The following is a 7957-nucleotide window of genomic DNA, read 5'->3' on the forward strand; positions in this document are numbered from 1 at the left end:
ACCAGAAGCCCTGCTCAGAAACTGGCCTGAGCTTGGTAATAGTTCTGACTCTTTCTGAACATGCTGAGTTTCATGCCTCACAAGTGAAGTGTGATAACAAGAACTTGGAGAGGATCTCAAGCAACCAAAGGGCAGGGCATGGTGGCTGGTGCCTGTAATCCCGGAACTCTGGGAGGCTGAGGTGGGAGAGACGCTTGAGGCAGGAGGATTGCTTGAGGCCAGAAATTCAAGGTTACAGTGAGCTACAAGCATGCCATGGCACTACAGCCTGAGTGACAGAGCAAGATCCTGTCTCCAAAACACAAATAAAAAAAGTAAAATAGTCCAGGTGCAGTGGATCACGCCTGTAATCCCAGCACTTTGGGAGGCCAAGTTGGGTAGATCACGAGGTCTGGAGTTCAAGACCAGCTTGACCAAGATAGTGAAACCCCGTCTCTACTAAAAATACAAAAATTAGCCAGGCACGGTGGCAGAAGCCTGTCATCCCAGATACTTGGGAGGCTAAAGCAGGAGAATCACTTGAACCAGGGCAGCAGAGGTTGCAGTGAGCTGAGATCGAGTCGCTGCACTCCAGCCTGGGCGACAAAGTGAGATTCCATCTCAAAAATAAAAATTAAAATTAAGCAACCAAAGGGATATGAGTTTGAGAAACAGCTCAAGGCTGCATCCTCAGAGAAGTGGACGTAACATACTTTCTCAAAAAAGCAGAAAGTGCAAGAATGCCCACTCAGCCCAGAGGAGGACATGATATGAGAGACCGCGTAGAACAGAACTTTCCCCTTGCGAAGATTGTGGAAGGCCTTGGATTTGGTGGGGAGGTGAGAGTAGAAAGATAATTGGAGAGAGTGAAGAAAGGATTGCTAAGTAGTTTTTTCTGGCAGCATTTTTAAAAGTTCAGGTAGTTTAGAGATGGCTGAGGCAATGCTCGAAGAGAGCGATATGGGTGGGCTTTTTCTTCGCAGCAATCTCTCTGGCTCTGAGTGCCCCCGTCAAATTCCACCCTTGTATACTTGAAGGCACATGAAAGTGATAAGGAAAAGGAGGGAGAGAGGATAGCAGAGAAGGAAAGGTGAGAGAATGACATTGGTCGTTGCTGGGGCTCACTCCAGTGTCACCGCAGGCCGCCCACCTGCAGGAATCCTTGCAAAGTCTTCCCGGGCCTGTAATATGGAACTATATTCAGGAAAGCAGTGTGGCCTAGAATTTAGAACATCGGCCTTGGAGTCAGACGCAAGCATCCCAGCATTGTTTATAGGCTGAACAACCCTTGCTCAAAGAGCACTTATCTTCCGGGACCACGGTTTCCTCATCTAGAATGGGAGCTCCATGAAGACAGGGACTTAGTCTGTCTTATTCTCTACAACAGCCCTAGAGCCTTGCATTGCACCAGGAAAGACATATTTGCTGAATGAATAAATACATCTATAAAATGAAAATAACCTTATTACTCCACCAAAGGCAGTAAAATCGCGATAAGGAGCATGGATGCTGGAGCCGGACTCCCTGAATTTGAATCCGGACTCAGACACTTCCATTACTGCCACGTTGGCAGGTTAGGGAATCTTTCTAAGCCTCTCTGTGCCTCAGTTTCCTTGTCTATGAAATGGGGGTGGTAACAGAACACCTACATCAAAAGGTGATTGTGAGGGTTAAAACAAGTTAATAATGTGAAATGCATAAAATAGTGCCTGCTTATATATTAGCTCACTATGGCTATTGTTATAAGGATTCATTGACTACATCCAGAAAAAAATGCTCAGCATTTTATGTTTTATTCTAATGCTTCTAAACTATTCAAATCTCTCTCTCTTTTTCTTTTTTGTTTTTTGACGTAGTCTTGCTCTGCCAGCCCCCCTGGCTGATGTGCAGTGGTATGATCTTGGCTCACCGCAACCTCCACCTCCTGGGTTCAAGCAAGTCTCATGCCTCAGCCTCCTGAGTAGCTGGGACTACAGGCATGCACCACCATCCCTGGCTAATTGTTGTATTTTTAGTAGACATGGGGTTTCGCCCTGTTGGCCAGGCTGGTCTCGAACTCCTGACCTCAAATGATCTGCGCACCTCAGCTCCCCAAAGTGCTGGGATTACAGGCATGAGTCACCACGCCTGGCCTCAAGTCTCTTATAATAAAATGTAATCAGGAATTATTATTAAATTTGTTTTTTTTTGAGACGGAGTTTTGCTCTTGTTACCCAGGCTGGAGTGCAAATGGCGCGACCTCGGCTCACGGCAACCTCCGCCTCCTGGGCTCAGGTAATTCTCCTGCCTCAGCCTCCCGAGTAGCTGGGACTACAGGCACGCACCACCATGCCCAGCTAATTTTTGTATTTTTAGTAGACAGGGTTTCACCTTGTTGACCAGAATGGTCTCGATCTCTTGACCTCGTGATCCACCCGCCTCGGCCTTCCAAAGTGCTGGGATTACAGGCATGAGCCACCGCGCCCAGCCTTATTAAATATTTTTAATATAAAAATATTTTTAAGCGGTTAGCTCATCACCTGCCACATTGTAAGCTCTTACTAAATGCTGGCTGCTGTTGTTGTTACTGAAAAAAAAAATCATTCTGATCTTACCAAGTCTGCCAGTTGATGATAAAGCCAAAAGTTTGTCCTCGGGATCAACTTAGAATAGGAGCAGGCAGTTGCAGGCTTTCACTGAAGAAGGATCCCCAGGAAAACTGCTGTTGGCATTGAATAGGATGAGAGTACTGGGAGCTGAGCTGGTTGTAATGTTTAGCCGCAGGCTAGAGAAACAGACTTGAACGGGAGAAAAACAGTGCCTGGAAGAAGCACATACAGTGAGTGGAACTAGCTGCAACGCACCAGACCAATTTCTTCTTCTTTACACTTTATTTCCGTTCCTAGTCAGAGGAACTGGTTCAATTCCTCAAGAAGTATTTACAAAACTTCGTTTTTGTGTTTTTGTTTTCTGGCACTGTCATCCGGGTTATGAAAAAAAGGAAAGCTCTTCAAGGCAGCCATAACTTGCGGAGAGAAGATGCTAAATCATGAGGCAAGATCATATACGATCACGTCTCAAAGTGTGCAGAACAAGTAACTGCTACAGTGAGTTAAGACAAGGGAGACCTGGGTTCATCTGTTCCCGGTCACATGCGTTCATTTACTGACTCATCATTTAATAGACACTAAGCACCCACTGCGCCAAAGGCCGTAAGAGACAGGGAGCTTGGGTTGGGTTCCCTTCCCTCAGGGAAGCTGAGCTTCCATGAGTTGGTGTCAATCTGCATGAGAACAGCTCCAGTATAGGGCAGAACATGATCATGCTTCACGAGGCCACAAAGGCGCTGGGTGTGGGCATTATCAGAGTTGCCTGGTTGAGTAGCCTGGTATGGCTTTTTGAGGGAGGTGGAACTTGGTTTGGACCTTGAAGGTGTGTTAGTATCTAAACAGATGGGGGTAAGGGATGGCACCCCAAGCAAGAAGACACAGGAGGAAGCTCACAGAAGCAGGGATGAGCGTGTCTGTTACAGTGATTCATCAATACACCGAACACACTTTTTTATGTGTTTGACAGACGAACATGTCATCACTCTTTTCCTGAAACAGTTTGTAGTTTAATGTGGGAGGCAAACACACAAAGAAAAACGTCTATTACAGTGTGGGAAGTGTGTCAGCCATGGTGAGTGTAAAATTGCAGGCAGAAGGTTCTCCCAGGAATGAGCTGGGGGCTCAGTGGGTGAGGAGGGAGCCCGGGCGCACAAGCAGAAAGGGCTGCAAAGGCCCCTTAGGAGGCACCGTGGAGAAAAGGGTGCAGGGGCTGCCGGCGAGTGATGGGAACTGAGGTAGGTAGATGGGTAGAGGTCAGATCATAAGAGGCACGTTAAGGACGTTCTGTGCAATTTGGGCTTTCTTCAGAGGACAGGGCAATCGCTGGAAGTTTTCCTAGGAAAGGACATATGACATTTGCATTTTGAAAAGATAATACTAGCCTTGTCTTACATTATTTGCACTATCTAGGGCCCACTATGATTTAAACATCACACCTCGCATTGACGTTTAGCATCTCTGGAAAGTTGCATGCACACTCGCCCGAAGTCCGTTGAGTACTGGAGCAGAAAGACGCCCCGTCTCCAGGGCCAAGCTCTTCACCCTTACACCCTGCTACCTCTGCAGCCTGGAGGAGGGAGGCCAGGGAACGGCGAGGAAAGAGGCAGGAGCCGAAGTCAGAGTGAAAAATAAAGAGGCCAGAACTAAAGCAGTAGGGGTGAGAATACAGGGAAAGAAGCAGAATCCCGAGATTTCGAGTATGTTTGTGGGGAGAAATGTGGAAGGAGGACTGGAGTTCCCAGGTCCTGCTTCTCTGAGTGTGTCTCTCCTGGTGCTGGCACCAGTTGAGAGGAGCTATGGGAAGTAAAGGAGGTGAGGAGATGGGAGACGATGAGTTGAGGAAGCTGTGGGTCTCCATGGCAGCGATCCTAGTGTGGAGTGGGGTAGACGCAGCTGGAGCTTAGGCGCCAAGAATGGGCTGGAAAGAGAGACTAGGAAAGCTGAGGGATCAGCCGGGGCAGGGGGGCTGATGAGGCCATGGAAAGCTGAGATGAAAGGATCACGTATGGACTTGAATTTGAAGACTGCAAGGAGTTGCGGAGGCCTTTTAATTAGGGAAGCAGCATGGTCAATAACAGCTTTTCAGATGTCAAGCCTCAAACTCAAATATCCGAGAAGTGACATGGAACTTTATTTCTGACCTCATTCCATTCTCTGGTGAAAGCAGCACCTCAGTAAGGATGGGCCGGTCCCCCATGCTCAAGGTGGAGCCCAAGTTCTGCGGGGCTTGGCAGGCACTGGGGGAGGGAGCTGGTTCCTGACCATTTTCCCCTCGTGCCCGGGGACATCCTCATCCTGTGGGTCTGCTCTGCAAGGGCCGCAGCCACAGCGCCTGGTGATGGTGACAAGGTCCTCCCTGGTCTGGAACCCCAGTATTCACAAGCACTTGTCTCTGCTTTGTCCTTTGTGTCGCCTGGGGATACAAGGATGAAGGAGAAAAGGAATGCTGGGAGGTGAAAGAGAGGTGGGAAATAATAATATCCTGAATATTATCCTGCCCCTGAATTAAAATCATATTTTGGGAAAACCAGGTCACAACACTGGACAAGGTCTAACGGAGGAGGGGGAGGACAGAGAAACAGGGGGGCCAGCATGGGGACAGTTGCCATGACGGCAGTGTTGTGTGGGACTTTGTAACTTACTGTGCACTTTTACCACTCCTTTCATCCCCACGGTGCCTCTGGGAGGTGGCTTTCCTAGGCCCATTTTATAGACAGAGCAACCAAGAGAAGTTAGATCAATGAAACAAAATCATCTGGCTAGAAAATACAAGAGCTTGGGCTTGCTCAAGCCTGTAATCCCAGCACTTTGAGAGGCCGAGGCGGGCGGATCATGAGGTCAAGAGATCGAGACCATCCTGGCCAACATGGTGAAACCCCGTCTCTACTGAAAAATACAAAAATTAGCTGGGCATGGTGGCACACACCTGTATCCCAGCTACTCGGGAGGCTGAGGCAGGAGAATTGCCTGAACCCAGGAGGCAGAGGCTGCAGTGAGCTGAGATCGCGCCATTGCACTCCAGCCTGGCACCTGACAACAGAGACTCTGTCTAAAAAAAAAAAAAAAAGCTCAGGCTTAATACCTTGGTCTTCCAATAAAAACCTTTAAGAGAAAAAAAAGAATCCCTTCTTCCAGTGCATTCATCACCCACTGCACATCCCACGACACCAGGCTGCCTCTCAGGAATAAGGTGTTCTAAACATCAGACCTAAACGTGCATTTGGAGGCTCTGTCTTCAGAGAAGATCCCACTGGGAAGCACGTCTGCACCACCTTAAAGGATTCCTCTGGGCTTTGGAAGGGACTTCCCACAGAGAACTGCTTCCAATCATAACACATCGAGCCTTCTGCAAGGTCCCTGTGTAACTTAACTGTCGAGGCACAGCAGCAAGCCGGCTCCAAAAACCATCCTCTGTTCACGCCTAATGAATCCCTGGTATACACTGTCAGAATTTAAGAGGCAGGTGTCACTCCGCTGATGCTTTGAATAGGAACTTGTTGAAATCATGTACCCTCTCCAGGAACAGTTTTTCCAAAGAGTGCTTTATAATTTTTCATCGGTAGCAGTATTGAGGGGGTGGATTCAGAGGAAGAAGGAGGACGTACCGATGGTGGAGGCGGGGAAAGAAATGCCATCCTGGATCAGAGTTTCGAAGGTCAAAGGAGAGGGGTCAGCCTCGCCTCTGGAGATGAGAGACCGGAAGAGAATGCTGTGAAGGTAAAGGAAAGAAAGAAATTGGCTGTGGTAGGTGGAGCCCTCTCTATAGAGACACACAGAAGAGGTTTCTATTTCCCCAGATGATAGCTGGTAGTCGAGGCTTCCTGGCCTCGCTGTCGTCCTCCGCAGGGATCTCCACGTCAACCAGGCCACTCCTCCTTCAGCACCCTCGCTCCACCCTTTCTCTAGCTTATGCAACTAAATATCTGTACATTTGTTCGTCTGGTTTACTCTCGTTCTGGATCACTCTCTACCCTTGGCTCTACTGCATTGATCAGGGTCAAATTTAAGTGTCGGATGCCCTGTAAGTCTGACCTGAAACTCCAGCCCACGATGGTTCTTATTGCCTGGACCAACAGTTCTCAAACCCTAGCATGCGTCAGAATCACCCCGGGGGTATTTCAAAACACAGGTTGCCGGGACCCCCAGCGTTTCTGATTCAGTAGATCTGGGCCAGGGCCTGAGAATTTACCTTGCTAATAAGTTCGCAAATGATGCTAGCTGACGCTTCCTGTCTGGGAACCACTCACGTGTACCATTCATTTAGGCTTAATCAGGCATTGCCCTGTGCTGATACTGCGACTGAGTATCCAGATGCAGCTGTGAACACTTCAGAGGCGATGATGTGCTGGGTAGCGGGCTGTACCCCCCACAGGACCTAGCTAGCATACTCAGAGCAAGTACCAAACCCAATATCATGTATTCATTGTGGTGAAAAGTCAGTATTGGTTTGGCGTAAAATTAGGAAGACAGTAGTTTGTCCACGGGAAACTTCCACTTTCCCTCCTCCATTTTTCAGCCAACTTCTGTGTCCCTCACTCTTCCTCCTCCAAGCCGACCCACACCCCCCTACACATAGACTTGCCCTAAATACACAGACCGCTCGCATCTGTCCCTCAAAGTTTACAGGCAATTCTCCTAAGAAGCTTGACTGAGAAGAAGAGAAGTTAGGTAAGGCATTAGCTTTCAAGAGGTGTGAGGCCCCAGAATGCCTTTTTATTTTATTTTATTAAGTTAAGAAATAGTTGTTGAGCTTATTTATATACTGATGGAGAGAAGCCAGCGGAGGGCAGGGTGGTGCCGGTGTGGGAATGAGGGAATAATGACAGGTGGGATCCACAGTACAGGGAGAAGCATCCACTTAGGAGCAGGGACACCTCTCCCACTGTAGATGGAAAAAGGAAAAGATGGTTCCATGCAGGAATAATGAGGCTTTCAACAGTAGGTGACTCCCAGCCCTAACATCTTGTGATTCCATGAAATTAAATTGCCACGGTGTCAGAGGCTTAATATGTCACCTCTCCTGGCAGAGCATTAACCCAAGGAAATGAATGTTTCATGAGAGGCTCTTGGGCTATGAGAGGCCTGCCAGTGGGACAGCAGGGCCTTCCCAGCGCCTTGAATACCTGTTGCCTGGCTATGCAAGGTGGAATTGGGACAATGGGATAAATATATCCAACTGTGACGACGTAAGAACTACAGCGAGGCCACAGAGCTGATAGGTTCTGGAGCCGGATTTAGAACCCTGCTTCCCTCATGCCTGGCCGTCATCCGCCCACTCATATTCTGACCATCTGTAATTGCAAGGGAGGGCTGCATCTCTGGGGCTCTAAGAAATACCTGATAGTGATAGAAATGATAACAGCAGCCGGGCGTGGTGGCTCACGCCTGTA

The 7957-nt window shown here is 48.4% G+C and overlaps 1 long non-coding RNA gene across 1 annotated transcript; it reads right to left on the reverse strand.

The window, feature by feature from the left end:
* Positions 1-4676: 4676 nt before the first annotated feature.
* LOC108588975 (uncharacterized) lies at positions 4677-6468 on the reverse strand. Its single transcript, XR_013529051.1, has 2 exons — positions 6173-6468; positions 4677-4980 (listed from the first exon to the last, which is right to left on the reverse strand). It is a non-coding gene; the product is annotated as an uncharacterized LOC108588975 (long non-coding RNA).
* Positions 6469-7957: the final 1489 nt, after the last annotated feature.

The sequence above is a fragment of the Callithrix jacchus genome, chromosome 18 (genome assembly GCF_049354715.1).
Source record: "Callithrix jacchus isolate 240 chromosome 18, calJac240_pri, whole genome shotgun sequence".
NCBI classification, from domain to species: Eukaryota; Metazoa; Chordata; class Mammalia; order Primates; family Cebidae; genus Callithrix; species Callithrix jacchus.